The sequence below is a fragment of the Halichoerus grypus genome, chromosome 8, assembly GCF_964656455.1.
Source record: "Halichoerus grypus chromosome 8, mHalGry1.hap1.1, whole genome shotgun sequence".
NCBI classification, from domain to species: Eukaryota; Metazoa; Chordata; class Mammalia; order Carnivora; family Phocidae; genus Halichoerus; species Halichoerus grypus.
In genome coordinates, this window is record NC_135719.1 from 87,621,993 (window position 1) to 87,635,757 (window position 13,765).

Here is a 13,765-nt window from a genome sequence, read left to right on the forward strand (position 1 = left end):
TCCCTTAATACCCTTTCTACATAAAGAATAAAAAGGAACTACAAACTAGTTGAAATATAAGCGAAAGAACAGGTAATCATAAAAGAAAAAATGTAAATAGAGAATAAATCATATGGAAAATGTCTTGCTCACTTACAGGGAAAGGAAGGAAATTTAAAACTAGATACTATTTTTCCACTTATCAAATTGGAGGAATAGGACAAGTTTAAAATGGTACTGCCATTCCGGTAGGTAATTTGGGATTATAAATCCAAAGCCTTTAAGATGTTCTTGACATTTGACCTGGGAATTTCCCTGCTGCTGGTCTATCCTAATGGCTTTTTTTTTTTTTAATACACAAAGATCTCTGTAGAAGAATTTTTTGTAATATATAAAAATTAGAAGTCATCTTAATATACAATAAGAGGAGATTTAAAAGTAAAAATTATGTAAGCATTCTCTTATCAGGCATTTAGATATGATGCATTGTTTTTATATTACACACTTTACAACTGATATATACTACTGATGTATTTTTATTACAAATTATGGCACTATTATATACTATAGTACATAGGAACATTTATGTACTTTATGTATGTATATTAAATAAAAAACAGTTTCTTGAAGAATATGGACAAAAAGTGAATGTCAATTTACAGTATATTTGTAATATACTATATGCAGGCAATCATAGAAAAAGGCACAGAAAGTATATCCCCCCCAAAATAAAGTGGCTGTGGTGGACATCCTAAATTGATCCCCAGTGAGTCCTGCCCTTATATAATCCCCTTATCCTTGAGTGCTTACAGAACTGATGACTTGCTTCTAACCAATAGAATATGGCAAAGGCAATGGATGCAATATCACTCTCGTGATTATGTTACATTGTATAAGACTCCATTTTAGCAGACTGGAGAGAGAAAGATTATCCTGCTGGCTTTGAAAATTCAAGCTGCCATGTGGCAAGGAACTGTGAACAGCCTTTAAGAACTACAAGCAGTTTCTAGGGCCTGAAGGGAGCCTCCAGCCTACAATCAGTAAGAAGCCAGGGCCTTCAGTCATACAGCTGCAAAGAAGTGAATTCTGCCGACAATCTGAATGAGCCTGGAAGCAGATTTTCTCTAGATGGACTTCCAGATGAGAACACAACCCAGCCAGCACTTGGATTACAGCCTGCTGAGCCCCTGAGCAGAGAACCCAGCTATGCTGTGCCAGGTCTTCGAACCTACAGAAACGGTGAGGTAATAAATGTGTTGTTCTAAGCTGCTTTTGTGGCAATTTACAATTCAGCATAAAAAACTAATACAGTGGCTGTCTCTAGAAAGTAGCCTTTTTTTTTTTTTTACAAATTTTCCTTTCTCATTTGTACTTTGCTACATTTTCTAAAATGTTATAATAAAAATTTCATTGCTTTTAAAATCAAAAGATGTTATTTTCAACAAATCATCTGGAAACAAAAAGTAAGTATGCTCTGCAAATTTTTAACTGATTTTGAATTTGGCAAAAGAACATTTTTTAAAGTGTACAATGAAAATATAGCACCAAGATTACCCCAGATTTCTATTTTTTAAATGATCTTAACAGAATATTTTATTTAAATCATGTTAACATAGACTGTTTCTGAAATTTTAAGCTTTCTATATTTAATAATGCCTGCTGGGAGAAAAAAAAAAAGAAATCATACTTTTAAATTTTCCTTTCCAAATTTGACCATGATTTAAAATGGAAAAAGTTATGTTGATTGTGGCTAAATGTTCTCATTTTTATAGGCCATTATGTGCTTTAAATTCACTGTTGGCATTTTAATTTCATTTTACAAAATAAATCCCAACTGACAACAGAATAAAGCAAATTCTAAGTCAACTAAGCGAAAAAGTGTCACTGCAAACAGAAAGAACTTTGCAAACTGAAGCAACATTTCATATGGCTCCTGAACCTAAATTTCCAAAGTTTCAACAAGAAAAAAAAGTGTGTGTGTGTGTGTTGGGGGGTAAGTATTGACAAATGAGACCATCTCCGCAACTTACTGTCTACAACATGACATTACTATTCAACTGTGTGCATTAACATAAATTTACTATTGTAGGAAGTTCTTGCCCAAGAAGATGAAAATTGCAATAACTATAGCTTGTTTCAGGAAACTTGCCAAAATTCCATTTATCTGACCACTAGATTGCTCCACTTACTGTCATTAGAATAAATATCCCCTTCTCAAGACAATGGATAGTTTAATTAAGCTCCTCAAATGACTGTTTACTCTTAAAGATTTGCCTTGAAAACAGTACCTGGCTGTATTTACTAATTTGAAACTATTATATCATGAGTTTTGCCCAGTCCTGATGAAGCATTAAACATCTATCTTAGGGGCGCCTGGGTGGCTCAGTCGTTAAGCGTCTGCCTTCAGCTCAGGTCATGATCCCAGGGTCCTGGGATCGAGCCCCACATCGGGCTCCCTGCTCAGCGGGAAGCCTGCTTCTCCCTCTCCCACTCCCTCTTCTTGTGTTCCCTTTCTCACTGTCTCGCTCTCTGTCAAATAAATAAATAAAATCTTTAAAAAAAAAATCTATCTTAAATCAAACCCATAAAACTTCATAAATCTGCCACTCTTACTATCCCCTCTGAGACATAGTGCTAAGACTCTGTTAAGGTAGTGATCTCCCATACTGCAGTAAACATAAATGTGGCTTTGCTTTATCAACAGGCTATTTTGATGGTATTTCAACAATCTTCACAGTCCCATCAAGATACAGTAGAAATCTGTTCACCACAGTGGCTCAACCATCCACAAGGAGTATTCCTCAAAGGCTGGGTGAGTCTCTTCTCTTCAAAAGTCTCCTAGATGATAGTGTTGAGGTAAGTCCACAGTGGGTTTAAGCTTCAATTGCTTTCTTTCTTTTTAATTTCCCCACATGGTGAGTTTATTTTGACTCACTTGGAATATGAAACCCTTTTTAGGAATTCTTTGATTATTGAATCAGATTTACAAAACCTTTGCCCCTAGTGGAAACCTGACTAATTACTAACAATAATTACTATTTATCTTTGTCTGTTCTTCCTTTTTTGTTGTGTATCTGTGAAAGAAAAGTAATAGGGAAGAGAAAGGGCATAGGTCCATTTTAAGACCATTCATTGAGCTGCCCTGGGAATGGAGAATTTCTGAAGATTTCTTCTCAGACTGGTATCCTTTGGACAGACTCTACCCTTGGTCAATTATCAAAACATCATGGGAACTTCCTTCAGTCCTGAGATGTCCCTGAGATTCTGGTTCTGGGTCAGATTTCCTCTTAACCTTTCCTTCCACCAAGAACTATAAGTAAGTTGAGTTTTCCGTTGGTGTAAAGAAAAAACAGCTTTTTCCACTTTTCTGTGTTGAGGAAAAAAACAGTTCTTCCCTACTATGTTTCTTTCCTGTGTGTCTCCTTTACTACTCACATAGAACACTTCTGACACTTATGGTCACCAAATGTGTGGAGGTTTTTCCCCACACCAAGCAATTCACTGCAGTACCAGCTAGGTGTTTTACAATGTAACTGAATTCTGACATTATCAACACAAAGATTTCACAGGTTAAGGGCTCAGTCCCATAAGACCATCCCCCCCACCCAACACACACACACTTCAGATGCCAGTTGCAAGCCCAAGTTCTCCCTGTGCTTTTGACCAATCAGCTATAGATCAGAGCTTCCAAAAACCCCCTCCTTGGGTTCAATTAATTTGCTACAGTGGCTCGCAGAACTCAGAGAAACACCTACCTACTATAGGAGTGGAAGGCAGGCAGCCCCAAGATGGGCCACTTTGGCATGAAAATTATTCTGAGCCAAAAACAGTTGAGACCCTATGGGCTCAAGAAAAATGTTTGCTTCTCCTTTAACTATATGGAAGGATCTAAATTTCAGAATAAGAGTTACTAGCAGAGATATATTTTATCTGACTGACGCATTTATATGGCAGGGGAAACATCTAATTAACCAAACATCTACTTTTCTTATCACCCTCCGAAGTCCCAGACCACTTAATTCAAAATGACATATATACCTCATTTTGCCTATCTTTCCATGTCTGTATAGATTTCCCATATGTACACTATTAAATTTGACTTTCTCCTTTTAATCTGCCTCATGTTGATTTGATTCTTAGTACAGCTAGAAGGAAGCTTGAGGGGGACAGAAATTCTTGCTCCCCAACTGTACGTTTACCAGTTTATTAAAGGATATGATAAAAGATACAGATGAAGAGATACACAGGGCAAGCTCTAGGAGGGTCCTGAGTCCAAGAGCTTCTGTCCCTGTGGACTTGGGGTGTATCATTCTCCAGGTATGGATGTGTTTACCAACCTGGAAACTCCCCAAGCCCCATACTTGTAGGATTTATGAAGGCTTCATCACATAGGCATTATCAATCGTGAATTCCATTTTCAGCCCTATTCTCTTCTCTAAAGAATGGGGGGAACGGGGCTGAAAATTCCAAGCTTCTAATTATGGGTTGGTCTTTCTGATGACCACCCCCATTCTGGAGCCCACCCAGAGTCACCTCATTAGAACAAAAGACATTCCTATCCCCAGGAAATTACAGGTGTTGCAGAAGCTGTGTGTCAGGAACAGAGGTCAGAGACTAATATTAGAACAAGAGATACTCCTAGTGTTCTTATCACTTCGGAAATCACAAAGGTTTCAGGAGCTTTGTGCCAGCAACTGGGGGCAGAAACCAATATATATTTTCTATAGTATCACAGTAGGAGATGGTATGGCCATTAGGCTGGTGAATAAATTCACAAAGTACATGAGCAGCAATTTTGACTGTTCCCAGATGCTCATGGATTAGTCTCATTCTAAATCCAGGTCAGCTACTCTGGGCTGGACTCTTCCTTCTCATGTGTATTTATGCTACATCTCAAATTCTTCTACATAGGTTTTCAAGTAATATAATTTCACCAATATAGAATTTATAGTGGCCACTTTGGTGAGCTTTAGATATCAACAAAATTGCTCATTTGATAGGCATTATAGAATGAAAAGGGAACAAAATACTAAGTGCCAATGGTCAGCATGTTTTTATTGGTCTGAGGAAGCATGCCAAAGAAATTCAGAGTCCAGAATTGCTTTATTAAGAGATTCCTTGGCCAAAGCAAAATTTGAAAAACTTAAAACTAGCTTTCTTTAAGATACTTCAAATCTCAACTTGAAGTGAAAGATTCTTATCCTACTGTTCTTCCCCCCATTCTATGCTCCTACATATCATTCTCTCTCTCCTTCTGACCTACTTCCCTTCCTTTCTGGCCAGCCAGTAACACCCAAGACTCAATTACCTCTTAAAATTAATCTTTCCACAGAAAAATCCCTCATGGTTGACTATATGGCCTGGTACCATTTTAAGTGATGAATCATTGTCAAAGACTTCCCAAAGCCTAGACAAGATGAAGAGAAATTTACAGAACACTCTAGTAGTATAGTTTTAGGAACATAAACTTCAGAGCTCCCAGATCTGTAACAATTGATTTATTTATTTGTGAGAACAGATGCAAAAAAACAAGAGAAAAAAAAGGTAAAATAGAAAGACCCTGAGGATAACTTCAGGACCCTAAATTTCATGGGTAATCCAAGAAGTTTGGAAAATCTATAGATGTTGGAGAAGATTTTTTTGGAGACTCTCACAAAAGCGTTTCATGTAGAAATAGATGGGACTCTAATTCAGTCCTATAAGCAAAGAGAAAATAATCTTTTGAAGGGGAAGGTCCCGTGGTGGCACCAGAGGTTCTCAATTTGAACTTTACAAGTTTTTACGTGAAATTACCCCCTACGGTTAAGACAAAATTCACCATGTAATCTTGTGGTTAATGATGGGAGCTGTAGAGTCAGCCAGATGGAGGTTTGACTTCCATGTTGGCCACTCACTAGAAGGGTACCTAGGGACAATAGGGACCAAGAGCAGACCACTTCAAGAATGGCCACTTTAGCATGAAGATTATTTTGACTTAAAAAGCAATCAAAACCCTGAAAAATTAAGGAAAAGTTCTTTACCTCCCCCTCAACTGCTTAAAAGACTTTAGATAGAAAACCTGCTCCAGGAAGAGAGTTATCACCACGGATAAGTACATTATGACATAAACTAGGTATAGTAGTCAATGAGGAACCTAGCAAGGCCACTTTGATCAAGTCCTCTCTCTGTCCCATTTTTTCTGAGTGGCCCAGCAAAATTTGTTTACCAAACATTTAATCTTTTTTATCTTCCTGTAAATTGTATTACTTTCCTCTGAAGTCCCAGACCCCTACCTCCTCTCTTGCCTTCAGGATAATATTTGTATCTCATTTTGCCTATCTTTGAACATCCACATCTGTGTGGATTCCCAGTACATAGGCTATTAAATTTTATTTTCTCCTGTTAATCTGTCTCATGCCAATTTGATTCTTAGTCTAGCTAGAAGGACCTTGAAAGGGACAGGAATTCTTTCTCCCCAATAGGACAACTGCTCAACTTTTCTTTCTACCTTTCAAGACCCTTAGACTCTGTCAATGTAGTGGTTTCCCTTCCTACAATAAAGTCAGCTGTGTTTTATTAACAGGCTGTTTTGGTGGTATTGGGGCAGGAGGGACAACATTCAAATACCTTAAAGCTTGGTAACTTTGAAACTGTACCCCATAGGGTTAATGAGGTTAAAACTGTCACCAGCAAGACCCCCGGTGACCCCCCTTTTTTTCACAGGAATGTTAACCTTACCTTTTAGAGGCAAACAACAGGAAGAGCTCCAGTGGCCTACTCCAGTTTGAGCTCCACCACCACCAACTCACACCCCTACACAGATGGACAATGGAGTATCCAACAGTTACCTCTACCTCATTATAATGTTAAAATCTCCACTGGAGGAGGAACACAAGCTTCATTAACGTAACACAGGATGCACATTCAGGCATGTTTTCTAAGTATGCCTGTCTGACCTTATGCCCCCCTTTGCCTGCAATGATAAAACTACCCTTTCTGAATATTCATACTAAACCTAAATAAAAGAAATCCACTCACTCCCACTAGAGGAGTCACAGCTTTGGAAGTTTTTCTGGTGATCTCCTTATTTGCTGCAAATAAAGTTTCCTTTGTATGACAACACCTGGTGCAGTCTCCACCTGTAACTCACCAAGGAGTGGACTCATGTTAGTTCAGTTACAACTTGTTTTAGCAAAATAGGATCGTATAATGACACAGCAAAAGACCCTGAGCCAAGCCTAGCCATTAGATTTCTAATGTTCATGCATCAATAAGATAGACCTAACTTAAATATATAGCTAGAATTGAAAATTTGTTAACTAAAAAAAGAAATCAGTAGAGTTGAATCAACATGTTTGCCAGGTAGCCCCCAAATGATATAAATATCATATTCTAGAAGTAGTAATTTTAGATGCTGAGCAAAATTATCTTTACATGGGATGTAAAGGCTCCTCATAAGCCAGCCCACATAATTATTACAGGAAAGTAAATGGATGAATACGTAAACAGTCACAACGAGCCAAACACTACAGGTGGCAAAAAGATAGTGCTTCAAGGTCCTAAAGGAGAGAGTTTATGAAAATAGGCATTTCCTTTTCCGGTGCCCATTTTCTTTAGAAGATGCTTATTTATAAAAGTTTTCTTGGAGGATAAAAAAAGAAATATTTTCTTTGATAACTGGAACACGAGTTTTCATTTCCTTTAAAAAAGTGAACTAGCCACCAATCAACCCTGGAGAAAATTAAAGAAGCAAGGATAGGAAAACTAGTAAAAATAAGAGGAAGATGAGGAAGCCCTGAGAAATGCTAGGGCAGATGGAAGGCCGGTGTGAACTAGGTGGGGAAGGGTGATTGCAGCCTGGGGCAGAGAGCAGAGAGGAGTCTTAGAAAGGCAAGTTCAGAAATAAGTGTCAAACAAACTCAGCCAGGCAAAGGAACGCGCATCTTACAAGAAACTCATTGAGTACTCTATTGAGGGAGAAAAGTCAGGGGTTTTAAATGCTAGGAAGCAGAGAGGGAAGACAGTTTATGGTGGTTGAGTTAATTAAGAATTGAAAAGAGTCTTTGAATTTATAAACTGTAGGGGGAAAAAAAATAATAAAAGGTAGAGGGAACTCTATCCTTCCGAGTTCTTGGCTGAGACCTCCCTGTAATAAAAGACAGATTAACAGAAGAGAAACAAAGAGAAGTTTAATAACATGGATACCTCCTATATTCATGGGAGACACCCAGGAAAACTGAGTAACTCTCTGAAATGGCCTGAGCCATCACCTTGAACACCTTCTTCATCTAAAGACAAAAGATGTTGGGGGGAAAAGGGGAGGCCAGTTATGGGAGATTACCATGAAAAGCACAGTAAACAAGTAAATGTTTGGTATATAGACTAAATCTCTGCCTTCTCATTGGTAAGAGTTTCTAGAAATTTAGTATCCTCCTCTTGCTGGTACAGAGAGGGAGACACCCTGTACAAATGGAGATTTCCCTTATAAATGTAAATTTCCCTCACAAAAAGGCAACTTCTACTCTGTTTTCAGAAATATTCCTGTGTCTGCTGTTTCTTAAAAACAATCAGCTCAAAATAATCCTTATGTCAAAGAAGAGTATTTTGGAATGGCATATTCTGCTCCTCTTCAATATAATTGGTTAAAACAAGCTCCTTTGTTTATTAGTCAGGAGGGAGTCCTCAGCCAGGTCTAGTTATTACAGGCAGGAGGCAGAGACAGCGGGGGTCATCTCCAATCTGCATGGTCTTTTATCAGCTTCAGGTAGTTAGAACCAGTCACAATGAAACACAATAGTCAGTCAAGTTAACAGGAGAAAAGCCATTTTAATTACGTACGGGAACCCCACAAAGGTATGAGACTCCAAAAAGACAGCCAAGCAATTGAGCCTTATATACCATCCTGAGCTAAGGAAAGGGGTAGGGGTCTGGGGCTTCAAAAGGGAGGAAAGCAAATCACAGGAAGATGAGAAGAGGAATTATGTGGTAAAGAAAATTTGCCCTGCCATGCAGGTGAGTCTCTCAGTAGTTACCAGTGTTATCTCCGTCCGGTATTGGCTCTCTTCCCTGTATAGGCCCTCTTTCTAATTAAATTTCCCTTGCAAAAGAGTAAGTTCTCTATTTTCAGAGACTCCATTGTCTGCAGTTTTATTACCAAACTCAAACTCTGTGCCCCCGATGCGCAGTAAGCTAGTGTCTGAGACACAGGTCTTGAAGCAAGGAAAACTTTTGTATCAGAAGGGCAGTCCAATGAGGAGATGGGGGATCATTCCTTTTTTTTTTTTTTTAAAGATTTTATTTATTTATTTGACAGAGAGAGACACAGTGAGAGAGGGAACACAAGCAGAGGGAGTGGGAGAGGGAGAAGCAGGCTTCCCGCTGAGCAGGCAGCCCGATGCGGGGCTCCATGCGGGGCTCCATGCGGGGCTCCATGCGGGGCTCCATGCGGGTGCGGGGCTCCATGCGGGGCTTGATCCCAGGACCCTGGGATCACCACCCGAGCCAAAGGCAGACGCTTAACGACTGAACCACCCAGGCGCCCCCATGGGGGATCATTCCTAAATCTGCCTTGCCCTGTTGAGCCTAGGCATAGCCTATTGTTTGGGGAAGTAGGTAAATATATGAGGAGAGTGAGGAGTGAAACCTTGTAAGCCTGTGGGGGGTGGGTCCTTGACAAAATCTGGAGGTATGCATTCTTCCAGACAGTGAGGTGCCATTGGGACATGGCACATTAAATAATTTTAAGACAAATGTTATCATCTGTTTCCCATTAGATTCTTATAATCAATGTGCAACCAAGGGGTAGAGTCAAAAGGGCAAAGGTAATGATTAGTAGTGCATAGGGCTTAATTAACATAAAAAACACAAGTAAGGAACAAAACAGAACATGCAGCTAAGTTAAGAATATAACTAATACAACTATAGTGCTGCTTATGCTTTCAAAATAGGTCCCAGGAACCAAGCATCCGGCCCCAGTTTCTCAAAATAATCCTTATGCCACAAAAGCATATTTTGGGGTATCATTTTCTGCTCCCTTTCAGCTCAAAGGCCAGAATATTGAAATAGCTAAGGAGGTCAACCAACATAATACATGTTGGGCGACCAGCTCAGGTGGAGGCCTGTGGCTCTGGCAGTGAAAAAATGTACCCAATGCAAAACAAACAAAATAGAAGTTTATCGAATACACTGTAAGGGAGCAGCAGGGAGTACAGCAAAGGGCAAACTGTCTGCCAGGAGGCAATGGTGGGGGACAATAATTAAGCGGGGGAGTGAGGTATGGGAACTATGGAATTTTCCCCTTTCAGTACATAGGCCCACTGGTCAGCTAGGGCCTATGGATACTTTGAGGTGGGTCGCCTGCTGAGCCTGTTTGCATTCAGCCCAGTGGTCACTGTGGGCCCTTTTACCTTACTCAGGTTACCATTGTTCAAGCCTGTTGCCTAAAAGCAGTCTCTACAATATAGTTAAAGTAGAAATATTGGAACACACATAAAAAGAATATAAATATAATAAATAAACTTAAAGAGATAAGGTGATAAATAATATAAAACAGGAACAATACATTATTTTTTAAAAAGAGAAGCACCAGGGATGCCTGGGTGCCTCAGTGGGTTGAGCGTCTGACTCTTGATCTCAGCTCAGGTCTTGATCTCAGGGTTGTGAGTTCAAGCCCCACGGTGGGCTCCGTACTGGTCTGGGGACCTACAAGAAAGAGAGAAAGAGAGAAAGAGAAGGAGGGAGGGAGGGAGGGAGGGAGGAAGGAAGGAAGGAAGAAAAGTTGCACCAATACCTTAAAAGTGAACATTAGAGGTTTACCAAAAATATGACCAACATTAGCTCCTTAAAGATCAATTCTATATTAGGGGGGATAACAGACATAAGCATGTTATTTTACTTCGTATCTAGTCACATTATGGTGTTAAGGATAATCTAGTTGTGAATTAAAATTTTGGAACAACTAGAATTGTGGGTCACAAATAGAATTGAGAGATTCTGTTTAGTTTTTTTGTTTGTTTGTTTCCCACTCCCTGTATATCTTTTAAAAAAAAAAGAAAAAGAAGAAAAGAAAACCCAAAAGCCTCACTAATGGGGGGGGGGGGGGACAGGGATTTTCCTCTACAATTCAAAGGTTTTTCCAGCTACTCTAAGAATTAAATTGATATGAGACAGATTAACAGGAAAAGAATCAAATTGAACCTCATATGTATGGGAAGCCCACATACATGAGGGATTTAAAGACAAACAGGTTAAATGAGATACATCTGCCATCCTGAGCTAAGGAATGGGGTAGGGGCCTGGGGCTTCAGAGGGCAGGAGAGCGATACACAGGGTGATATGAAATACAGATGTTTGGCAATTAGATGTTTGCCCTGCCATACAGATGGGTCATTCAGATTATCTCTGGTAATAACTCTTATTCTGAGAAAGACCCCCAATTTAAATTCTTCTAGGTAGCTAAGAGAGGGGCAAAAGTTTCTCTTGAGGCTGCAGGGTCTCAACTACCTTCAGCTCAAAATAGCCTACATGCCAAAGTGGAACATTTTGGGGAGACTTGTTCTGAACCTCTTCTTTTTTTAAGATTGTATTTATTTATTTGAGGGAGAGAGAATATGAGAGAGAGAGCAAGAGCACAAGGTGGGGGTGCAGAGGGAGAAGCAGACTCGCCGCCTAGCAGGGAGCTAAACAAGGGACTCTCCATCCCAGGACCCCAGGTTCGTGACCTGAGATGAAGGCAGACAACCAACTGAGCCACCCAGGTGCCCTGTTCTGAACCTCTTAAATGACATCTATCTGGAAAAAGAAAAAAGGCTCTAGAATAAAAACTTTTGTTTTCCATATTTTCTATATTGAAAACATATTGCTTTTGTAAGAAAAGAAAATTTTATTTTAAGAAAAGAGTCGGGGTTTCTTCTCCTCCTTTGGAAATGAGAGAGATCATTTAGTTGTGACAGTCCATTGATCCCAGATTTAATCTAAACCTGCTGCCACTACGATCAATGCTAAGTGAGCAATAGGTAATGTTTCCCCAGGCCCATATTTGATTTCTACAATTACTTCCATCCAAACCAATATTCACACATTACAATGCACTAATGTAAGAAAGCCTTTGCTTTTTTTGTTTTATTTTTTGAATTGAACTCTCAGTATGTGCTCCACTCTGCATAAATGATCCATAGCAAAACCACACAATACCTTTATATGTAACTTCCTTTAAAATGTGATTTGAAAGGACTATGGTCATTATTAGTGGAAAATACCAGTAGGATTGCCCAAGGAAAATCTAGAGATATGTAACAAATAAATCAAGAGTATTACATAGGAAAAACTGTAGGTCTAATGACTCTGAAATACAATACACATAAAAACCTAATTCTGTTCAAGATTCTTCCTTTAAAAAGCTTCTGAAACCCATGTAAATAATTTGGATGATGACAAACAGCAACACTGAACTCCTAATCATCTCTTTCCACCCTCCAATTTGGGTGTCTTTCAGGGTTCCCTACCTTAATGACTGACATCACCATCCCTTCAAGGCTAGAAGTCATCTATGACTCTTCTCTCCACTCCCATATCCAATCCATCCCCAAGTCTTGCGGGTTTGCCTCCAGGATATCTCTCAAATCTATCCATTACTGTCTGTCTCCACTGCACCATTCTAGAGCAGGCTGTTACCATCTCTGGCCTGGACTACTGCAATCATCTAACTTGGCTCCAGGAATCCATTGATTCATTCTTTAACCCATCACCTACGCAGGTACTGCTATTTGAAGGAAATTTTCCTTTAATATTACTCCTTCATTCCCGCTCCCAATATTGCAGACTTCTCATTATTCTATGATCTGATCATTTTACTTCCCCAGCCCAATCGTGGTCCTCTTTAAGCCTTCCCTACACTAGGCTTGTCTCCTCCTTCAAATACCTTGTACTCCTTTACTGTGCTGGTAAATACTGATCCCATCATGCCACTACCCATTTAGTTTATTTAAGTTGGCATTCTTAAGATCTCAGCTCAACTATCATTTTCTTCCAGTTTTCCCTGGCCCTCCGGTGTAGGTAAGACCCTTTGGTTATACACCTACCAACAAAACTTGTTTTTTGTTCCTCAGGGCACTTATCTCAGTTTATTTGATTCTTGGGTTTAGTTCATTAATATCTGTCTCCTCTCCTAGACTAAAAGCTACCTGACAACAGGGATTACACTTCCTTTTGTTCACCACTGTGTCCACCAGTATCTTCGAATATGCCCAACAGAATTGGTGCTTAAAAAAATTGGTGCTCATTATTTCTTGAATGAGTAAATGAGTGAAGGAGCTGATGGAGTGACAAATGAATCTATCTTTACTAGTTGGAGTTTGGGACTATTAAGCTAACAGAAGTAAGGAAAATTTTATGAACATCTTAGCTTGTTCTGATGTTCATAAGGTTTAATTATGAAGATTTGAAGAAATTTAATCTGTAGTTTATTTTTTTTTAAAGATTTTTAATTTTTATTTTTTTGACAGAAAAAGAGACAGCGAGAGAGGGAACACAAGCAGGAGGAGTGGGAGAGGGAGAAGCAGGCTTCCCGCAGAGTAGGGAGCCCGATGCAGGGCTTGATCCCAGGACCCTGGGACTATGACCTGAACTGAAGGCAGACTCCCAACTGATGCCCCTTAATCTGTAGTTTAAATAAAGCATTTGGTAAGATGGGAAAAGACATGGAGAGAGAAAAAAAAAAGACAAGGCACAGAACCTTCAATTATTTCCTTAAAGCTGACATTATCTTAGGATCTTGAGAAATCATTCTTGGACCATCCCACCACCTATA

The 13,765-nt window shown here is 39.3% G+C and overlaps 1 long non-coding RNA gene across 1 annotated transcript in view; it reads left to right on the forward strand.

Moving 5' to 3' along the window:
• Positions 1–888: 888 nt before the first annotated feature.
• LOC144382773 (uncharacterized) overlaps positions 889–13,765 on the forward strand; it is a 47,505-nt gene continuing 34,628 nt past the window's right edge. Inside the window, exons 1-2 of the long non-coding RNA XR_013450168.1 lie at positions 889–1,218; positions 2,684–2,791. This is a non-coding gene — a long non-coding RNA (uncharacterized LOC144382773). The remainder of the gene's footprint in view (positions 1,219–2,683; positions 2,792–13,765) is intronic.